Below are 21,253 nucleotides of genomic sequence, written 5' to 3'. Positions count from 1 at the left end.
TCAGCACAGTCTGCTGTTGTCTCCTGGCAGTTTCAGTTAGAAATCTGTCAAGTTTCTGGTGTTTTTTTTTTGCTCGTTTTTGTTTCTTTGTTTTGGGGGACAGTATTTTTCAAGAGTTTTAGGATGCGAAAGCATGCAGGAGCTGAAAAACTAACATGGAGCAATTTGGAAAAGTTTGTGAAAAAACATGAAGTGCTCTTCTCTGGTCAAATGCTAAGTTTCTCATTAAATTTGCAAATATAAGCCAACAAGCTAAAGTTGATATGGTGACTATTAAATAGTGCAAGAATTTAGAAATAAATTTCTAAATATTCTGGATGTACACACTAGTTACAGAAACGGAAGAATCTAAGTTATTTCAGCAGTGCTGTAACAAAGGCAAAAATCCCCTCCCCCCAAACACTTGTCCTGTGCTAAGTAACTCCCGGTTAAGTCAAGTTCTTTAAGCAGACTTAGAATAACCAGGACAGTTTTCTTCAAAATTTTGTTAGGTAAATAAATAAATAAACCTAATAAAATCCTTCATTTTATCCACAAGCATGCCTGCAATAAACCTAAGATACACAAGCAGATGAAATCTAAGTCACAGATTTTTATGCAACAAAGAGCAGACCAGAAAGCGCTTACATTTATCATGGCATGGCACTAAAGCAGAGGCTCCTTCCATTACTGACACAATATACAGTCTATTCCTTTAACTTAAGGATGACGCACAGGAAAAATTGAAGAGCCTTTGGAAAAATAAATGACCATCTGGAGTAAGAGGAACTAGTACAAGTTTTACAAAAGTCAACTGAATAAAGAGACATTAAGTCAGTAAATGTTTTAAAAAAATATATTGCAAAACAGGTTGCAAGAAGGTTTTTTTTACTATTTTAAGTTCAGATTTTTCAGGAAAAGTAGGATGGTATTCTTCAAATCCATCAACCTGAAAAAGTAGCTGAAGTTTTCAATAAGATTAAATTTAGAAAGGTCAAGCCTCAAGCATAGTATTTTCCAGAAAGTTTATTTACCCAAAACTTTGTTTCTAAGAAACAGCTTTTTCAAAAGGTATGCATCCAGTAACGGAAAATTGTTTCCTTGAAAAGGAAGCCAAAATTTTAGCAACTTGATTTCTTGTCTGGAATGTTTGAGAGTTGTATTTTAACATCTTACATCTTAATGAAAAGATTTCAGAACTGAAGCATGTCTGTCTTAGAACTGAAAAAAATCACAGAAAATCACAGAACACCATTACTGCCACCAACCATTCTTAATTTTATTTCTCTCACATTGATTTGTTTGGGAAAATAAATCAATTTGTCACTTAAAATAAGTTGCATTACGTTAAAATTCAATACTCAAGATTAACAATATACATGTCAAAAGAATCAGGTATGACTTCTTTTTCTTGTTTTAAGTACTAATGCATTATTTTAAAAGGGTTATATTGTCCAAAATTATTTTTCAAGTGAATTAGATATCTCTAAAAGATGCCTAGCCAATACGAAACCAGATTCCAAAACATAGTGACTTCAGAACAGCTACAGCTTGACTAGAAGCTCAAGACTCCACAACTCCCCAGCACACTGCATATCTCTGTCCATAAAGAATAACAGACTACTTCAGTACCTACATTTATGCAGGCATCGGTCTTGTTTGCGTTTTCAGTAGCATGATCAAATCTTGAATAACTTCAACTTGCTTCTACAAGATCGCAAGGAAGACTATTTTATGATTGTAGAACTTCTTCTACACTAATGCTAAAATGAAAGTCCTGCTGTCACTGCAGCATATTTTGACTGACAAAAAAGTGAAAACAGTCTCAACATGGAGCTGTATCCTGCCAAATTATTGTGCTATACAATCAAGTTATTCTTTTGTTCCCTGAAAATCCAATTTAAATGACTGGTGCATTTCTCTGTTCTTCCACATTCCTTTCTTTAGTTTATCAACTATTTTTTTTTAACCTTGTTTAAAAGGCTAAGAGGTAATAAGAGTAAGGCACAAACTTTTATTAGCTTTGTGGACAGAAAAGTTGAATACAGAATCTTTTCCTAAAATGTTATTTTAATATAGAAGAAAACTTGACAAAGCAGTTGTTAGCTTTCTGTCTACCTTCAAGTGAAACATTACAAAGGGAGACACTACCATGAAGTAAATCTAATGTTCTAAAATTCCACTGAAGCACACTACTCAATGGAAATAAAATGCTTTAATTATCTTAGTACTTACTTCAAACTAGAGACCATTAAATCTATCTTCGGAGAATACTATTAATACAATGAATTATCTTTAATGACTTCCTGGACATGATGGCTGGATTTTCCGTTGACATAAACAAATGCAACTCTCTCCAGGAATTCAGATAAAAAGTATTTTCCTTTTCAGTAATTAAAAAGAAAAAAGAAAAAAAAATGAGAAAAAAAACAAAGCTACCTCCCTTAAATCTATAGCTTTAAAGGAATAAAGCCAGTTTATCCACGGTGAAACAAGTTGTTCTGAAGCCAAGTACTGCCACCAAGTGGTGGTCACTTTCCCTGTGCAACTGATTTTTTCCTGCCTGTGAAGGCCACAGAACTGAAATACTCCTCCTGCCTCTAAAGCAGTATGACAGGCTCATGCTGTGTCAAGTCAAATACTTAAAACTAGCCAATGTAAGTAAAAAGGCTGAGTTTTCATATGCAAATCTGAAATTGTCTTTCAATTTAAAAGTGATTCGTCCTACAGTAAGTGAAGAACATCTTCCATCAGATGCACACATACTGGAGCAAGTTGATTCTAGCAACTTGGCAGCTTCTCTGGCCACTATGCAACTTCAGCAACTGTAGAAAACGTAGGATCACTCAAGTGTTATTCTCACAGTAACCACAAACTTCAGAGAAAGCCCAACTCAGTAAATGGAGCAAAAACCTTTAAGGTTACAAACATCCAGCTTTTTATTTAAATGGTATGAGCTTGTTCACATTTATACTGTTACTATGTAAACATCATAACCATACTGGGAAGTATTTTCAGAAATCAGGTTCGTCTGACTGTTTTGACAAGAGTATTTCTCAAATGAATCCAACTTTACTGTTCATTATCTGCATCAGTTAGCCCTGAAGTGTCAGTACCAAAGATCACAGAGGAAGAGAACCTGCATGACAACAACATGATGCAACGTAATGGATTTACAGTGCAATATTTTTCTTGAAGACATTAAAAATAGTTCAACTCAATTTTATTGAAATGTACCCTGGAACAAGCAGACCACCTCTCACCATCTTTTATTACAGATATAATGTCTATGATCAAGGGTTAAAAAAGCTTGCAAGGCTTTTTTTTTTTTTTTTTTTTTTTTTAAAGGCACTAGCACTGTTGTTTACTATCTTTTACTTTAAGGGACAAAAAAAATAAATAATCTGTCAACTCGAAGAGTTACCTTTTCAAGTAAAAATCTTCACTACTGAAGTGTATTTCGTAAAAGACCTTTACAACTCTATACATAACTAGATGTACAGACAAAATTCATATTCCAGATCATAAGTCACTCCCCTAATCATTGTTAAAAGAAAAAAAAGAGGCACTCATGAATGAATGAATTAACACTTAAAGTTGAGTTTTACTGTTATCAGAATAATATGAACAGTAAGAGGAAAACTGTATGAGATTCCTGCCCAAGCCAAAGAAACACAACCAGACATGCTCATATTTATCATCCCGTGATGTTTCAGCTTCTGCTGAAGTTAGGGCATATTATTAATTTGTTACATTATCTGTGTTTAGGTACAGCAACACTGAATACATGCAAGACAACTCCTGGAAGCATCTTCTGGTAACTTCTGGTTTTGCCTGATCTCACAAATGTTTATAAATCTGATTTCACTTCCTATGCCATTATAGGAAAATTCAGCACTATTTCTATAACCTTTCTGATTGCATATAAGAAAGTGTCACCTATTATACCACTAACCCACAAAGCCCAATAATTGCTTGTAAATAGTATCTTAAATGTATGCACTTTTAACTAGCAACACACTTTTGCTTCCCTAATGTCAAAATATCACACTATTTTCATTAGAAACTAGGAAGCAAGTCATCTACCATTAAGAACAAAACAAAAAACACACAAATTCTTTATTCACATAAAGAGTACTTGCATAAAAATACATTTCCATAGTCTTTCAGATTTTTTTTCTCATCAAAGAGTGTAAGCAACATGTTTGAGCAAATCGTTAAACTGCAGTTCCAACAGTGATAACCGTGTACACCAAAGCAGGAGTGCACTCTCACTTACAGGCACAGCAGAAGTTCAGAAGATGCTTTAGTCACTAGGCTTGAGGGAGGCAGAAGAGGCAGTTGGGAGCTGCAGCTTGTTCAACACAGATTCACTTTCAGTGTATACGAGTGATACCAAGCATTTTATAAAAGCTTTTGTATCATTGCCTTGGTTATCAGTTTTTTATGATGAGAAGCCTATTTATCTAGTTCCTTATAGCACCTCTACTTACCCCTGCTGCCCTTCTCTAAACCTTCTCCAGTTCTGCTGTGTTTTTTTGAGTCACAGAACTAGATTACAACTGAAGAGGCAACACACACTATAATGCATGTATGCCATACTATAAATGTATATAGCCAGATATCCATTTTCTTCCCCCCCCCCCCGGTAATGTATAATGCTTTTTAGTGGATTTAGTGACTGTTCAAGCTGTCATCACCACAGGACTGTGTCAGAACTTCAAGATCTTCTTCCAGCAGTAACAATACTGACCAAATATCACTACACTGTTTCCATGAGCTTTACACATTTTTCAGTTCTCTTGCTATGTATGCAAGAATAAAGGCCTTCTCCCCAGAAACTTTTTTTTTTTTTTTTTTTTTAATAATCTCATACATAGCCAAGATTTTATACATAGCCAAGCATCATGAAGATGAAAGGACTTTGGAGTTTCATTCAGGTTTCATGCTTAAACACACATTTACTTACATATTACAGACTTCTCAATTAATTTTCTAGGCACCTATATTTAAACAAGAAACTAGATACCACATAAACCAGAATAGAGCGAACATAAACTAAATACTGAAAGCTTTTGAAGGCACTGGGAACCATCTAAACCTTACAGCAAATTCAAGCCACCTCCTGAGCCATGATTCTTTTTGTTTAGAACTCAAGCTCAGATAAGAAGAAAAATATTTCCTCTTGCAGAGTTGTATTCCTTTTTGTTTATTTTTCCTCTCTCTCTCTCTCAAGTGACACATTCAAGAAAACTTTCAAGTCAGGCTACAACATTAAATGCTTCTCTGCATACACACAAGCATATACACATACAAGCAATAGATATTGCCTTTTACTTGTTCATAGTTCAGAAGGCAATTCATAACCTAAACCCTGAATGAGTTACACATTACACAAAGGACTCACACTGAAGAGAGGAGCTGTTTTCCATTTTCCCACAAAGCATTAGGCTTTAATATTTTAAATTTGAGAGCAGTCTCTTGAAGAGACTTAGCAGAAGTCTTAGCAGAACAGAGGATACAAAGTAAGGCCTATTTTAAAATGCACATGCTGTATTTTTTTTTTAAAGCTCTATGAAGTATTTTAAGTTTACATATTAATCAGAGATTAGAATGAAAAAACAGGCTTCTCTGAGTGCAGTGAATTTCCCTCTCACCTCTTCAAAATATTAAGTTACCCACAGCTGCACTACTCAAACTGCCTACTAGTTAAGCAGTAAACAGGAATTTAACAGAGAACTTAGCTTTTATTTGGTAAGGAAATTTGTGTAGACATTATAGCATCAGGATCTGTCTTTACTATAAAGAAAGCTCATGAAGTTTAGGGATTTATCTAAAAAAAAAAACATGAAAGAATCAAGCTATTTTAAAACAGGTTAGTTCAAGATTTGTTTCACATGATTTAATGGAGTTAAAATTCCATTAATATATATATGCCTGTATATACATTTCTACATAAATATATAAATTTATATATGTATATATGAATATTTATATAATATACTATAAATAATACATTACTTAATATATTTTGTATTTATATTTATTTTAATGTACATATATATATATTCCAATATATGTACACATTTATATATATATATATTCCATATAAATGGAATTTTAATTAATCAACATCTATTTCATAGTTCAAAACTTCCCTGAAGCAAAGCACCAAGTAACCTCAACACAAACAAAGCCAGGGCTTAGCTAAATTCTCCATCTCAGACTAGTTCCTGCAATGGGAGGGAGGAGGCAGCGGAAGGTTCGTAATGCCCAGCCTCTATAGCCCTTGGGAACTATCAGTAAGCCTCCTTATATTTAGTCTTTAAAATATCTCCCAAAAGAGTTCCTGAGGACAGGAAGAAAAGTAGAATTTCATTAGTAAAAACATGAAATGCTATTCTGATAGCTAGTCAAGTTTCTTATACACCTGTTTGGTATGAAAATAAAATTTAACACACTACTCTTGACAATGCAACAAACTATTTTCTGTACCTTCAAACCAGGTGGATAACATGCAGAAAAAGAAGCTAATTTATAGTCTTCCTAATTTTGGTTCTCAACAGCTAACAGAAGCCATAACAACTTCTTGACCACAATAATTTATGGAGGAAAAAACATACAGTTGTCAACATAATTTTACATGTATTTAAATGTAGTTGGGGGGATTGTTTTGTCCTTTCTTTTGGTAGCCTTTCCCATGTCTACAAATTATAGTACTTGAAATACAAGTTTCATGAAAATTCTCTTTTTTTCTCCCCACACTGATCAGTTTTTTGGGAGGGGGCATTTAACAGTATATGCTATTAACTCCAAGGAATTTGGCAAAAACATTTTTACTCACCGTAGTTTCACTTGCATCAAGCTGAGAGATCCACTTCCACACTAACACTAACCTGCAAAAGAAAACAAGGACTTACTGCAGTTAGCACTGTTTTCTGCTTGTGCTCCAGAATATTTAACAAGAAAAGCAAAAGACGAAGGTAGGAGATCCCTACGATGCATCCTATCAATTCCATCTCAAGTTAGAAACACCAAAATCATAATATCTCTCAAGTGTAGATGCAGTTTTCAACTAACACAGATGTTAGTGTTTTAATTATAAAAGGTACCAACATAAACCATATCAAAGTGGGCAGAATAGAGTTGCAGAAAGAAATTTTCTGTTGCCTTTTCTGCCAACGTATTTAAAGTCTGCTAACCCATGTTCCTTGAATGTGGAACGAAGCACAGAAAGGAAATGGCAACAAGTGAAAGCATTTTTCTGAACTGCTCTAGTAAAAAGGATCAACATGTGTGAGTAAGTACTGGAGGGTTTTAATCCTGGGCCTCACTAATTCCTCACCTTTCCTAGGGAAAAAAAAATGTTAATTAACATTTCTAAAGTTAGCCATCCCATTTAAAAACAGCTTACTTTGCCATCATAAAGGCTGATTAATGTCATATTTAATGATTTGCCATTTTGCTCATGGATCTTTAAGAGGACACAAACTGTACAGAGATTCCTCACTTCCCAGTTGGAGGTATCAGACCATGTAACATTTGCAAGAGACTCTGAAAGTCACTGTAGCTGCAAGAAAACAGGAATGAGTTTGGGAACATATCCCCTCTACAGAATTTATGTAATTCCCGTGAAGATGAAACAACCAGAATATAACTTTACAGAATAAACTATTTATATCTAGACTAAATTAATGTATCCAGCACCAAACTTAACTCTGAAGGAGATTATCTGTCCTCACAAATGGCCTAAGACCCCCCTCTCCATTTGTGGGCACACAGCAGTTCTCCAATTCTGAGCTTCCCAGTCAACTTGTAAATGTCTCCATGCCACCTGCCTGTACTTCACAGGCACAGCATTACAGAGGTCAGTCCTTTTGGAAAGATCTCACCACGGAACATGCAGCAGCAAAAGTCAAGTCTCCAACCCTAACTAGCTCTTCCCCAGCTCCAAGACCCTTTCCTGATTATCACATTAAACTGCAATGTTTATATCTCAACACTATACAAAAGGTATGCTCACTTCACAAATCAGATTACCCCCACCCCCAAATTATGTTTTAAACAGGTTTTAAAGAGTTGTTTGTATGTGACAAAAAGTTATCTACAAGCAGTAAAGCACCTCTAGCATACGTAACGGAAGCCAACTGTCAAATAACAGTTTAAAAATTTCACAGAAACACACTCTGCATGTATGAAGAGCCAAAATGCCCTTCAAAACCATGAAAGAAGGTCTACTCAGGTCTTTGGCAAGCACCAAGATTAGCACTAAAAATCGATGCCTTCATAAACTTGTGCACTTTGGCTACACAGTCAACCCCAACCTAAAATGCATCTCACTGAAAATAAAAATTACATCAGTGATTCACCTCCTTGCAGGATACTCTGAGCACTGCTCTGACAATCCTCACATCTTCTCTATGTTACAATTAACTAAACACTAAGAATAACTATTCTTAACATGGATGTCAACGTTTCTGATTTCCAGTACAGACAGAATTTTTGCATCAGCCTGAGCTCAGACTCCTGAAGATTATTACTGTAATGATACATGAGGCCCTCGCACCACCATTATCACTGTAACAGCCTTTTCACAGTTACCCAAAACTTTGCATCAAGCAAGACAAGGCTAAGCTGCAAGGATCACCTCTGAGGCCTGGGCCCCTGACAAAGTGAGAAGTCTTATCCTACACTGCCCACCTGCGGGGTGCTCACTCTTGTAGTCACTGAACACGTCCTTTGGGGAAAACTTGAAAGCAAACGCGCTTTGGTTGGCATGGAGCTCACCAAGCACTTTGAGGGTAAATTTGAGGTGATGCTGTACCTTCATATAGCATACAGGCAAGGCCAAAGTAGGCCCAAGAAGCAATATCGAAATCACAAATGTGGATATTGCTCAGACAAACACGCAATAACTCAAATGTATCCAAGCTAAGAAAGAGACAAAAGAAAAAAACAACAGTGAGATTTTTTAGAAAGTATTTAACTGAGGCCTATTTTAAAATATAGGGGCTCTAGAACAAGCATTAAAGATGACTGCGCTAAACTAGTTAACATGTCTAACCCAACCAGCTATGGAAAAACTACAAAAATTTCCCTAACTATGCTTTTCCAAGCTAACTGCTGCATTCAAATTTCAGGGTCATAAAAACTATCAAGCTAACTACAGATACCCACCAAATAGAACAGAAAACATTTCATCTATGACCTTGCATCCAGCGCATAACCACTCACTCTACAGTGTTTATAAAAATAATTGTGTTCAAATATGTGTTTTACCACAAGCAACTTGCCTAGCTACTCCTCTCATAAGGACTAGGGTCATTGGAGCTGCATCCTACAACTGTTTTTTCCAATTCCTGCCATTAGGTTATTAGGTCTTCTTCAGGATAATCAAAAATCTGCTCAAAGTATTTCAGAAATATCTACTAAAACATAGTCTTCTCTGTGGAAAAAGTTTTAAAACATTAAAATGCAAAGGTGTACACTGATGAAATAAAACTTGCAGTAATTCTGACAATTTTGATGGCTCTACTATTTAGTGCTTTTATTTGAACAACAGAGAAAATATTTACAGCAACAACTAACACTTCTGTAACTGTTTAGGAAAACACACTTAACTAATCACCAGCTTTTCCTGGAAAAGTTGCAGTTGAGAATATAATTCAGGGAATTTTTACATAGATAACAGGTATAATGCAATGCAAAACTAGCTTTTGCCACTGTAGTTGATTTTGCTTACAGGGAAAGGAAGGAAAACAAAGGGTAGAATAAGTTATTCTAAAAAGAACTGGTTTTGTTAGATTAAGTCATGGCTAAACACTCCACTATGTGGTAAATTCAAGGGTGAGGAGAAGAACAGGGGGAAGAGTCTTCCTAATATCTGATGCAGCCCTGGAACCCTTTCAAAATTATCCTAAAAAGGGTTATTGCAAAAAGTGCAGAAGTCCCAGCTAAATGGTACCCACAACTTTATGAAAAGTAACATAACTCTCAAAGAGGGCTAAAGAGACATAGAACAGCTGAGACTAGTCTCCTCTGAATAGGTTAACAGAGCTGAATAGCTCTTTGAATACAAAGCCAGATTGCCATTTTCTCAACAAGTAATCAACAATGACCAGTTCTGTACAAAATGCACGGTTTCTTACTCTGTTTGCACAAGAAGCTTCGATGCTCTGATTCCTACTTAGAAAGTCCAAAAATAACTTAAACTCAATACCCACAAATACCCAGAGCTAATATTCAAAGATAAAGCTCAATAATTTTTGAAGTAAATTTCCCAAGCAAAATAGCAGTTAATGTTCTTGTAATAGTTATTGAAAAGGGATATTTAAACACAAGTATCCTATTGAAAACTGAAATATCCAGAAAGCAAAGTAAGCAAAAAAGAATAATTCTTAGCAACATAAAGAAATCTTGGAGATGGTTCTGACTTCAAAGAAACCTTCAATGAGTTAAAGAGTGCAAGAGCAAAAAGGACACTCTTAAAGAGAGCATGTAAGTGTAGAAATGAAAGAATGAAAGAAAAAAAAAAAGACACCTCCCGAATTTTGAATCTCCTGCTAGATTTGAGTCACATGAAAAAATGGTTAAAAGAAATTATAGTTCTTTCCTTATCTATACATCAAGGTAAAAAGCACATGCACAGTTCCCAAAGCTGTGATGGGGCTTTCCAGGGGAAGTGTTTCAATATCTTCTTTTTCCACTCGAAGAAAGTTTTGCTTTTTGACAATACCCTGTACAGGCTGGTGAGGACTTCAAGGAAACATCTGACAGTTTAGGAAATGAACAGAACTGATCATAACTAGACTGTGAAGCTGTTTTAGCCCAAACAAGTAGAATGCAAGCCCACACATGCAACTTTAATACGAGTATCACAGTATCCCCACATAGGAATGAGAGGAGAAAAAAAAAAAAGGCAGCCAGAGTAATTTGAGCAGAGAATAAAGAGCCTGTGTTTTTAAGTCACATGACTGATTCAATTATTTCAAAACACTGTACAATTTGAAAAAAAATAGAATATATTTCATCTGATGATTGCTAAGTAGACTGGGATATGGACTAACATAACATTTATTAAAATGGTTACTTCTCCTCTCCCTCTAAACAGGTAAAAATATCAGCAGTTCTTGCAGAGAATAAAGGGGAAAAAATTTAAAATATTTTAAAGCCATTTAGCTTTCGGTGTATATTGTTCACCGCAAGCATATAATAATAAGCATATCAACGAAAGCATCATAAAAGTCTGAAACTGAAGTATCAGATAAAAGAAGGATTTTTGAAAAAAATGCAGAACTTCAAAGCCTCCACACAGAATGTATTAGTGCATTGGTTTTAAAGGTTATCAATGCATTTCTCCCCAAAGTAAGATTTTCTGTAGCAATCTATACTGTTGATAGTTAATAAGTAATTTTACAGTCCCTCAATATCTGACCAAGTAAAATGGTATCTGCTACAAGAAGAATCATCATTAAAAGGCAATAAGCAGCAAAGAAATAATTTGCCTTCTTTCTATATCAATCCTGTATTGGTTTTAAGCTACAGGTCAGCATACCACTTGCACAAACATTTACCTGGACAGTTTTCAGTCATCTTTCAATCTATTTATTTTGACCACATTAACTAGCTCTCCGTCCCATGTATTTACATACTTAAAGATAACAGTTTTTCTCGAATAGGAAAAGCTTACTAACACGCAACATTACATCATCTATCCATTTCAATCCAAACAGATGCCACTATACATAACCTTGGCATCATCCCTGACACTGAACGATCCCTTTCACAATGGTATCAGCAAAATCCCTTCAGTATCCCTTCTGTGCAATCCTGCCTCAGTGTCAGCTATGGAAGTCCCGCTCACCCAGTTCGAATTACTGTATATTCCTTTGCAGGCACCCAGAGATCATGCCCACTTCGAGGGAATTGGTTATGGATCCCTAGGCAGTTCTAAGATGAGCCTGTATATTCAGCTCTAAAGCTACAACTGAGCAGTCAAAGATCCAAACGGGAAAGTTTCTCCACTGAAGTGCTCTTCTAAGAAACTAATGGCCTTTGTGCCTCCTGCCCTTTAATAGATTTTAGGAAGATCTGAGCCAGCAGTTTCCATTTGCTCATTTTCAGAAAACACCCCATTTTACTTCACTGTTTGTTTTCGAAATACCAAACTGCATGGTGGCAAGCAATAGATGTTTATACTCTGTCATCTACTCCCTCCCACAAAGCCCAGGGTATTTTAGTAAAAGAATTCGACAGAAGCAAAGCTAAGCATAGCTGTCAAAAAATGTTCAAGATAAGACTGTGTACAAAGTAATGCATTTCCTTCCAAGTATTACAAAGCAACACCTTCCATTTAGTCCATTTTTCTCCATACCGGGCATTTTTCCACAACCCCAAAATCTGCATTTTATATTTAGCACACATCTGTAAGACACAGTAAACCAGGCAAGACTTTACTGAAATCAGTCAGAAGACAGTTTTCTACAAAATATTCTGAATTATGTAAAATAAAGCTACACAATAAAAATAAGTACACCTGTACATTCACAATAAATGTGTGGTACTTGAAGAAATAATATTTTTATTTATCTTTCTATCTTAAAGAATATCTACATTCCAAGCATTAAGCAGATGTGTGTATATATATATATTTTCAACCAAACTGCTGTCTTTATTCAGTAACCAATGGTAAAAATCATATTACATGAGTCCCTTAACAGAGAACAACCACCCAGCCCCACCACTACTGAGGGAGTCAAGTGCCTTCAGTTGGGAATCCTGTAGCAAACTTTGCAAGAAACCAAAAGAAAAGCAGAAAGAGAGGCATTTGCGGTGAGAACGCACCACGTCAGGCCTGTGCCCAGGGCTCTGAGGAAGAGAGGACAAAGTACTCGCAGTCTGCACCTGCAATCCAGCCTGCACCCTGCACAATCCTGACGCACACACGCAAACACATCCATTAAGCTGCACACACACACAAACACACACTTCCTACCTCCCTTTCCTGATCTACTACTTCATTATGATACCCTTGAAACCCTTCCATATAACTACACTCTCCCAAAAGGAAAAATATATGCATTTACTCTGCAATGCATATATTTATGCCCTTATCAGGAAAGGAAATACATTTATGCAGACAGTAACAGAGAACCCAGCTGAGACTCTAAGCCTTATTTTTAAAAGGAGGAGTTGTTTATCTTAAAAAAATATACATATATAAATATATAGCAACACAAGATATAAAAAAAATCCTTAGAAAACAAAAGCTTTGTTTATTAAAAGATACGGGCTTAATTTTTCAAGTCCTGATTAACTTTAATAGATACCCAATACTCCTGAAAATAGCTTCAGACTTTTTTCTTTTTCTTTTCTTTTTTTTTCTTTTCTTTTTTTTTTTTTAAACATGACGGAAGAAATATCATTACTTAGCATTGTCATTTCTGCAGGCTGTTTTATAAGGACAAAGTTTGACAATACACCTTATACCCATTAAATCTGAATTATTCTGTTTTGCAGGGAAGCATAATTAGATGCTTCAAAATAGTGATTTTTTAAAAATAAATAGATTAACACTCTAAAACAAAAAGCCTAATGAGATCCATCAATATATAAATGGATTTAAATCTCTATTGCCATTAAGGACACTTTTCCCTAAAAGGTCCTCAACATTTCTAACAGCAGACGAAAAGAGCACATTAAGAATCAAGCCATGTTGTTTCTGTAGCGACAATGATTCCTGGTAGCCATTTTCTCTTCAGCTTAACACTGTTCCAACGCCAACAGCTCTTCCTGCAATCTCTGTTTAAACCCAGAGGCGGCAAACTGTTCAACACTTCCCTAACTGCACACTCCAAGAGATCTCCTACATCATTTTCTTTAGTTGAATGTACCTATCTAGTGGTATTCTCTGACGCTCTGCTCTCTTGCGTTTCAGTTTACACAAATGAACTGTAGTTCACCTTTTTTTAAATCTTCCATTTCGGAGATAAGCTGTTAGCAGTACACGGGAGAAGCACAGCAGCGTGGGAATTATTTTAGCTTCCAGAGCAGAGTACAGTAGGAGACCAGGTACACAGCAGGCCTCCCTCCTGGGTTGTTACAGTAAAGAGGCAGCCACCCAATGCCCCAGCTCATGCCACGGATTGCAAAATCAAAGCAGTGCTGTAGCCAAAGGCAATTTCTTACTAGATTCACATCTCAGTATTTTCTGTATTTAGAAAAATGATTTAATACAGAAACAACACACACAGCTTCACTCTTTGGCATTTTTTTTTGTAATCTCATATAAACATCACCAACTTAAAACACTTCCCTGTTTTTCTTAACACTGGAGTACACTGCAGTTCTTTGAAAGGAGTGAGTCTAAAATCCTACAGCACAAAATTGACACAATCCACACACATCATTCCCCCCCCTCCTTAAAGAGAACACTCCTTTCTTGAATTAGGACAATTGAACGAAAGTAACGGGAAGGGGACTACTAAGTACCAGCGAGCAAGTGAAATAGATACTTCATTCACAAAAGCAATGCAGAAAAGATTCATCTGGTATTTCTGAAAGTCTACAATGGGAATTCAGCATATAAGAGCCCCTACAAAACAGAATCCTTAGTCCAAATTCAGTTCCTCACGAGTCTGTTCTAGCTGAATGGGTAGCTGTGCTAGATCACGAGCTCTAACGCCTGCTGTCATCCGTCTAGACAGCCTTTCTGACACTTCCCTTGGACCATGACAGGGAAGGGAATCTCATACTCACAGCCTCAAATGAAGTGCATTTTCTATGCATGTGAACACATGAAGTCCAATAATTTTTTTCCAGAGACTTCTCACAAGCTTAGAAATATTAAAAAAAAATCATCCTTATAAATTATCACAGCTAGCAAAGATTCCACATGTAAGTTCTACTTAAGATTAAAATGGAGGCAGGCTTATGCTGAATTGTGAACTGGTATGAATGATGGAAACATGTTTTATCCCTAGGATGGTAATCTCTGACAGACAACAGGATAGACATTCTGGGACATGAGCATCTCTGAACAGCACAGCCAACTGCAGAAGAGCCTGCATATCAGAAGAGCAAACTGCCACTATAGCAAATCATCCAATATGAAGCAAACAACCGTCTAAAATTATAATCTAATAAATAAAATATAGTATTGCTTTAACACCGCTCTTGCAATAGTTTTGTTCAAATGAAATATACATATAACTTTTTGTAGTAACCGAGTCAGGACTCAACTACTACTTATCAGATTTGAAGAGGAGCTACAAAATTCTTTGCTTTCTCCCAAATCCAACCGTGTTCGTATATACATTATTCTTTCTAACGTATGAAAGATGACACTGGAGACTCAAACATACGTAACAGTAAAGTATAACTTTTTTTTTCCTTTATATTTCAAGAGCCCACTTTTTGACAGCAGAGCACTACACCACCTGGTGATAGGGAAGGTTAGAGTAGGCTGTCAGCTCTGTCACCTTAATACATGTTGAAAAAGTTTTTCAAAATAAGCAAAAATCTACTCCCCAATGATATCCTACATGTTCACTAAGCAACATCATTATGAGTTTATTTTTATATCTTTATGCTAGAGAGCTGCACTTGCTATTTCTTTTTTCTGTTATAAAAACAATCCACATCTCATAGCCTAGGTTATACTACTACATCCATGTAAGCAAACTAGGGCTAGTGTCTCCAAACACTTGCTTGAAATGCAACCAGAAAACACTAGTTATGGTTTCTAAAGCTTCACCATATAGGCCACAGCTGTCCAGCACCAGAGCTGTACATCAACTCTGATATAACATCCATGTTTAATTAGCAAACTCCTATTCACAGCCCTTGTGTTTAGAAGTGCTATTAACACTTTCATTTATTTCATCCTCGTATGTGACTGCTTCCCATAATACAATTTCCTAGTGGTTTGTAGCACCACTAAGCTTTTACTCAAAAAATATTCTATGACAAACATTTTGCTATGAAATAGATCTATTGCAAGGTCTCCCTAGCTAATTTTTGCAGTACCTTAAGGTCTATTTCTTACACTGTGATTAATAAACTCCGGAGGAGTGTCTACATGAGATTACAAGAAAGTCCTAGGCAGGCTTTGCTGCAAGATTAGGGCTTCAGTAATCCTCCCTGAGCAGTTGCATCCTCTAAATATTTGTGAATTCCGTTCGGCTACTCATTTCCCTTTGCTTAGTTGTCACTTCAGCAAAAGCATTATATCTTTGGTTCCTCTACTTACTTTGAATGACTTTTTTTTTTTTCTCCTAAAACATGAGAGGCAATGGATAAATTTACTCCTTCCAACTTGCAGGTATGTTTTAGTATTGAAATATCCAGAGCTATACACAGGCTTTCAGGTATAAACACGCTGTGTACCATAGAGACTTATCTCCCTTCATTTGCATACATACAGTAAACTCTGCTTTTTCCACTGTCTTGCCACATATGCAAATATGCTTCTTCTGGTCTAGTTTCCACGAGCTATATATAACAATACGTAACCAGTAAAGCAAAGCAGGACGTGCATATTCCAACAAATGCACGCAAGGGTCACAGCCTACCTGCCCTGCCATGTGATGCATTATCTTTTCTGTTAGTAGCAGCATGTAGTGAGCATCTGATCACCTGATTCCCACTTTCCTATATATCCCTTTCTGCACATGCGACAGGCACTGCTACTCTTACAAAATATTGATCTTAGGACAACAACACTGACTCCCAATCATATGATGAACTATGGCGCTAGATCTGTTCTGGTTACAGAGAACATTCTCTGGCACCCCCATCAAGGGGCTGTAAGACTTTCAGAAGAGACGACAGTAAGAGGCAAGCGGCATTACCAATCCTCACATGCACATATCCAGTCCACAGGCTGCAGGTTAGACAACTAATCACTTGGGAGCTTAGTAATATGCGCTTGTTTGTCAGTGCTTTAGCATCCGATTTTAAATTCAGTGACTTAAACTTGACAAAAATAATTTATCAAACAAAACTTCAAAAATAACTGAAGAAATGGACACATATACTACACATTATTTCATCTATTCTATATTAGATCATGCAAAGAGCACTAAAGAACTGAATCTATATTAGCTAAGGTTGTATAAAACCAAGAATGAGAAGTAAAGATCATCTGGTACAAATTGCTCCTATAATGACTCAATTTCAGAACACAGACATGAAAGTCAGGTTTTGAGGCAAAGAAACATTCATGTTTCACACTCTCCCTTACCCCAATACTGAGAGAAACTTTCTTCTGGCCGAGTAAATGGTTGAGCTATTTGAGCTAAGTCATCTGAACTTTGGATGTTCTTGAAACTAATGAAAGTGAGTCCTCAAGATTAAAGAAACCGTCAAAGGTCTTGACCATTCACAATTAAAAAAAAAAAATGATAATCAATGCTGAATATTTATAGAATATTTTAAAAAAGAATTCTTCTAGCTTAAATATATTAATTACAGGAGACAGAGAGAGGCTTTCTCCAAAGTTTACAGACAACATATATAAGCATATTTACCAAAGCAATTCTGACAAAAATATTCAGAATTGACTTCCTATTTAGTCATTTTTTAAAATTCAATATATGAACCAAGAACTAATCTCCTGAACACTACGGAAATGTATAAAGTATTACTATAAATTTTATTTAAAAAAAGAACCCAACTTTTCCTTAGATAGGTTTCCAAAGAAGAAAGAAAACAGACTATAGTCATGAGCCTTTTTTTTGCTACTTACTTTTTATTACTGTATTAGAAACAGGTGAGCATCTTGAATTAAAAAGTATTGGTGACTAAAGTTCATGCTTTACAGAAGCACTTTAATATATTATTTCAAATTGTTGATTTTAGCATCATGCAGCTTTGTTTTAATTTTTGGGTGATAAAACCTCCTTTAAGACCAGTAAGGAAGGCTAATGAATCAATAGTGACAGAAAAAGACAGACAGCATTAAACACACAATAATCTTTTTTTTCCCTTGAAGAAAGCTATGTGAAAGTGGCATTGTGGCATTTAAGGCACTGATGCCTTAAAAGCACATTTCCTTTCACATTTTGAACGAAGTCAGCTGAGGCCCTTGTATTTCCATTGCTAATCTGGGAGAAAACTTTGCCTTACCAGGATCACGAAAAAAACAACTGGCACTGATACTGTTGCACTCTTGAGCAGACTATAAAACCTGGATGTTTGATTTTACTAAAAGTTAATGCATACTCTTGACACAGCCTTAATTTAGAACTACATATCTTGTTCTACAACATGTGTACATGTCTGGCACACATGTCAGCAAAGGAAATTGATCTCTAATCTGACAAGTGTGCACTGCAGCTTTCTGCCAGAGGTAGAGCAAGGAGAATCATAGTGAACTTGCCCCTAACCCTCCCCATCTGGAACGCTTTGCAGAGCAGGAGCTTACCGAACACAGGCACTAGACACCAAATAACTAACAAAAGGGAAGGCCTGTGACAATTCTTGCTAAAGCAGTTCATCAACACACCTACCACTTCTCATCACAACATTCATTGCTCTATTGGTGAAAACATTCAAGGTTTTAAAAGGACATGGGAGGGAGGAAGTCACTATCCCCAGGCACCTGCGAGCTAACAAGCCAGACCAAAACAACCTTCAGAGGGGTCTCCAAAATAAAAACAGAGTGGAAGAAGAATTTATAACAAGCACTAAGTTACCAAAGCAAAAATGACTGTAGTCACAGATTTACACACCACAAACAACCCTTCCACTTCAGTTTTGTCAGCACTGCAGCTCAGTTTGTCATTTTAAACATGCAAACTCTAGCCTCTCCTACTCTGCAATTGCTCCAAAAATCCACACCTTTTTCTTCACAGCTAACCTGGGGCAATTCACCACCACATGCCTGCAAATTTATCTTTTATCTCCCCACCAAAAAGAAAACCATCACAGCATAATATCTTTTTCTGTTTTCTCGGTTAATGGGTATCGAAGTCGAGGGCATTGTCCAACTGGCATTTTATTTTCAGTCTCACAAAAGGTTAAACACTAACTTCAGAGTTCCAACATACCTTCATTATATTTTTTCATATAAAAGTTTTTATTAAGGAAACAGTTTCTCAGTTTTCAAAGGGCTGCTCAAGAACAGAAAAGACAGATTTCACTGATCTGGGGAGGACACGGGAGAGAGAAACCAGGAATTCCAGGAAGTGTGCAGAAGACAACAAAGTAGCCACTTCTCTGCGGGGGGAGAACCAACTGTCCCTTCCCACTCAAGTGACAGCGCAGACACACAGAGATACAGTCAAGGCTTTCTCACAGAAGAAAAGGTTCTGGTATTAAAACAATAAAAAGCAGCACTCTTGTGCTAAAAGAAAAAAAAAAAAAAAAGTTATCTACACTGGAGCTTACCTGGCAAATGTTGTCTTCTGTTAAAATATGTATATATTTTCTAATGCAAAGCCAACTTATTGTAACAATATAAAAAGCTTTAAAAAAAAAAAATCGAGTGCGTTCTTCACTCTCCCTGCACCCCCAGCCAGTTGCCACAGGGTTACACAGGAGCTAGAGTTTCATGAAAGTTCCCAATAGCGCGCATAACAGGACACACTTTTTGTAAACAAAGGAACAATAAACACTTAAATAACCAACAACCATCATTTTACCAGTGCGGGCAAACCTTTAGGACTTAACTCTGAGAAAGTTTCTGCCTCTCATGATTGAAAAGGATAAATTTGGAAAATAAAGTTGATATTGAAGATACCTTCTAAAACTTCACAAAGTCCCAAAGCTTCTGTTCATTCCTACATTTGAAGATTAAGGAAAGCTATCATCAATAACCACTGTGGACATTTCCAAGAAGCATTTATTTTGGATTGGTAGTGCCACTAGGAAAGCTAGGTGGAATCAGAAGAAAATAGCAGAAATACTCAGAGGATAGTTACTGTAGCAGACAAACCCTCAAGAAATGAGGAAAAAATAAATCAAAAGAACCACACAACCTACCACCCATCACCCCCAAGACTGGATCTGGACATCCAGAGAAGAAACAGATACCCACCACTTCCCACTCTCTTACCAGCAGCAGCAAGGAGGAGCATTTTGCCAAGAAGCCAGCTTTAGAAGCAGACACAAGTAACAGCACTTTACAAAAGCAGCCCCCTGACCCTGTTACGCTCCCTTGCTGGAAGAAAACCCTGAGTGTAAATCCCATCTCATCCCATTGCTCTCCCCAGGAAGGGGCCAGACTGTGAAGGTAGTTAGGCAAAGTACAACTCATATGATCAAGGCACCGAAAGTATAGAAAAGTTCATGAAAAGATAAGAAAGAGGAGTTCACTCCTACTTTTGAACATTACGATAATCACTGATGTTAAGGAATTAATTTTTTCTTCCACTCTTAAAAATACTGAAAATAAATATTAACTTAAAAGAAAAAAATCACCCCCAACTCATGTAAGTTTGTAAATCATGCTTATAGAAGTAAACTACACAAGATATATATTGTATCTTGTGTAGTTTGGACATATTATGTATATATACCATCTGTGTATATTGTGTAGATACTGTATATATAAACTTGTATACTGTTTTGTTTATGTTCAATCATTATGTTCAATCAATTAGCCATTGAAAGTTTTTTGTTTGTTTTTAACAGAGGAAAGCTAACAGCTGGACCAAACACAGGGAAAGTTATGATTATCACTAGTCCTGTCTTCATCTGCAATCAGACAAACATATAAAACACCTGTCCTTCCAAACCGTTTCCCAATCAGCAACCTCCTTTTCCCTCTGCCATTGCACTTGAGGATTGTAATATTATAAAGACTTAACAGAGTGTGCATGTATTTATATATATACATATATAAAGTCAAATATTTCATGAAATAATGACTTTTTATAAAAAAGATGGTTGCAAATATCAAGACTTAAAATTTCTGGGTTTTGATAAATCACTCCAAAAAGAGTAAGACTGCAACTTCACAAAGTTTTTCTTTGTTTTTTTTAAAGTATGGCAAGTATCTAACTTGCTGTTTTAGGCATAGCAAAAACAGTTACTGCACATTAGGCCTTAAATATTGTGAAGGTCAGGAGCCTGACCTTTATTCTGCTTTTGAGTACAAACTTCACATCCTCTGGATTCGGTTTCGAGAAATACCAAAATACCAAATACCTTGCTATCCTTCAACTAGTCAGTTATAGGTAAGATTAAGCACTCAGTATCAGCCAATAAACATCAGCAAGATCTCTACCATTTCCAGTAACTGGATTTAGTCATCCTAAAAACACCAATTCCC

General features: G+C 36.2%; 1 protein-coding gene and 1 long non-coding RNA gene across 4 annotated transcripts in view; one reads left to right on the top strand and one right to left on the bottom strand.

Annotated features, from left to right (window-relative positions):
* Nucleotides 1-21,253, top strand: part of LOC148594471 (uncharacterized) — a 533,350-nt gene that overhangs the window by 297,566 nt on the left and 214,531 nt on the right. The window contains exon 2 of the long non-coding RNA XR_015913459.1: nucleotides 10,504-10,551. This is a non-coding gene — a long non-coding RNA (uncharacterized LOC148594471). The remainder of the gene's footprint in view (nucleotides 1-10,503; nucleotides 10,552-21,253) is intronic.
* The window catches only part of ZNF644 (zinc finger protein 644), a 45,249-nt gene that overhangs the window by 20,019 nt on the left and 3,977 nt on the right, over nucleotides 1-21,253 (bottom strand). For all 3 annotated transcript variants that reach the window (XM_088526039.1, XM_088526040.1, XM_088526041.1), the window contains exon 2: nucleotides 6,824-6,875. The gene's annotated coding sequence lies outside the window, so the exon portion shown is untranslated. The remainder of the gene's footprint in view (nucleotides 1-6,823; nucleotides 6,876-21,253) is intronic.

This window comes from Tinamus guttatus, unplaced genomic scaffold (genome assembly GCF_059628265.1).
Source record: "Tinamus guttatus ecotype Peru unplaced genomic scaffold, ASM5962826v1 Tinamus_guttatus_pri_ptg000242l, whole genome shotgun sequence".
Taxonomy (NCBI): domain Eukaryota; kingdom Metazoa; phylum Chordata; class Aves; order Tinamiformes; family Tinamidae; genus Tinamus; species Tinamus guttatus.
This window is presented reverse-complemented; position numbering and strand designations above follow the sequence as displayed.